Source organism: Arachis hypogaea, chromosome 11 (assembly GCF_003086295.3).
Source record: "Arachis hypogaea cultivar Tifrunner chromosome 11, arahy.Tifrunner.gnm2.J5K5, whole genome shotgun sequence".
Lineage (NCBI taxonomy): Eukaryota > Viridiplantae > Streptophyta > Magnoliopsida > Fabales > Fabaceae > Arachis > Arachis hypogaea.
The window spans coordinates 86,300,187-86,302,323 of NC_092046.1; the positions used below are offsets into that span (position 1 = coordinate 86,300,187).

General features: G+C 32.8%; 1 non-coding gene across 1 annotated transcript; it reads left to right on the forward strand.

The window, feature by feature from the left end:
* Positions 1-479: 479 nt before the first annotated feature.
* Positions 480-587, forward strand: LOC112724621 (small nucleolar RNA R71). Its single transcript, XR_003163776.1, has one exon. It is a non-coding gene; the product is annotated as a small nucleolar RNA R71 (small nucleolar RNA).
* The last annotated feature ends 1,550 nt before the right edge of the window (positions 588-2,137 follow it).

A 2,137-nucleotide genomic window follows, 5' to 3' on the forward strand; every position in this document is an offset into this window, starting at 1 on the left:
TTATTAAACCCTTGTTGGGGCTTTTGATCCTTCCATGAGAAATTTGGATGATTTCTCCATGTTGAGTTATAGGTGTTTCCATAAGGTTCACCTAAGTAATTTACCTCTGCTATTGTAGGGTTCTCAGGATCATAAGCTTCTTCTTCAGGAGAAGCCTCTTGAGTACTGTTGGATGCAGCTTGCATTCCATGCAGACTCTGAGAGATCATATTGACTTGCTGAGTCAATATTTTATTCTGAGCCAATATGGCATTCAGAGTATCAACTTCAAGAACTCCCTTCTTCACAGGCGTCCCATTACTCACAGGATTCCTTTCAGAAGTGTACATGAACTGGTTATTAGCAACCATGTCAATGAGTTCTTGAGCTTCTGCAGGCGTTTTCTTTAGGTGAATGGATCCACCTGCAGAAGTGTCCAGTGACATCTTTGATAGCTCAGATAAACCATCATAGAATATATCCAGGATGGTCCATTCTGAAAGCATGTCAGAAGGACACTTTTTGGTCAACTGTTTGTATCTTTCCCAAGCTTCATAGAGGGATTCACCTTCTTTCTGTCTGAAGGTTTGAACATCAGCTCTAAGCTTGCTCAGCTTTTGAGGAGGAAAGTACTTGGCTAAGAAAGCCGTGACCAGCTTATCCCAAGAGTTCAGGCTGTCTTTGGGTTGAGAATCCAACCATAATCTAGCTCTGTCTCTTACAGCAAAAGGGAAAAGCATGAGCCTGTAGACTTCAGGATCTACTCCATTAGTCTTAACAGTATCACATATCTGCAAGAATTCAGTTAAGAACCGAAAAGGATCTTCAGATGGAAGTCCATGAAACTTGCAGTTCTGCTGCATCAGAGAAACTAATTGAGGTTTCAGCTCAAAGTTGTTTGCTCCAATGGCAGGAATGGAGATGCTTCTTCCATGTAAATTGGAATTAGGTGCAGTAAAGTCACCAAGCATCTTCCTTACATTATTATTATTTTCGGCTGCCATCTCCTTTTCCTGTTCGAAAATTTCTGAAAGGTTATCTCTGGATTGTTGTATTTTAGCTTCTCTTAATTTTCTCTTCAGAGTCCTTTCAGGTTCTGGATCTGCTTCTACAAGAATGTTCTTATCCTTGCTCCTGCTCATATGACAAAGAAGAAGGCACAGAAAAATAATAATAATAATAATAGAGATCCTTTATACCACAGTATAGGGATCCCTTTGTGAGTGGAAGAAAAGAGGGGGAGACAAAGAATGTGATGTAAAGGAAGAAACACAACTGTACCGATGGAAGAGATGTGAGATGAGATGTTAGGATATGAATGAATAAATAGAATAGGATGGGGGAGGGATAATTTTCGAAAATTATTTTGAAAAAGAGTTAGTGATTTTTGAAAAATGGTTTTTGAAAAATGTTAGAAATTTTCGAAAAATTTTTAAAATTTAAAAATAAAAATAATTAGTTAATAAAAAAGAAATTTTTGAAAAAGAGGGGAGATATTTTCGAAAATTAGAGAGAGAGAGTTAGTTAGGTAGTTTTGAAAAAGTTAAGAAACAAACAAAAAGTTAGTTAGTTGGTTGAAACAAATTTTGAAAAGATAAGAAGTTAGGAGGTTAGAAAAGATATTTTGGAAAGATATTTTTGAAAAAGATAAGATAAGAAGATATTTTTAAAAAGATATGATTGAAATTAGTTTTGAAAAAGATTTGATTTTTAAAATCTCAATTAATGACTTGATTCATAAGAAATCACAAGATATGATTCTAGAACTTAAAGGTTGAATCTTTCTTAACAAGCAAGTAACAAACTTCAAATTTTTGAATCAAAACATTAATTGATTATGTTATTTTCGAAAATTTGGTATAAAAATAAGAAAAAGATTTTTGAAAAATATTTTTGTAATTTTCGAAAATAACTAAGAATTTTGAAAAAGATCTGATTTTTGAAAAAGATTTTGAAAAAGATAAGATTTTCAAATTGAAAATTTGATTTGACTCATGAGAAACAATTTGATTTTTAAAAATTTTTGAAAAAGTCAACTCAAATTTTCGAATTTGATGAGAGAAAAAGGGAAAGATATTTTTTTTTTTTTGATTTTTGAATTTTTATGATGCAAGAGAAAAACAAGAAAAATGATGCAATGCATGAAATTTTTAGATCA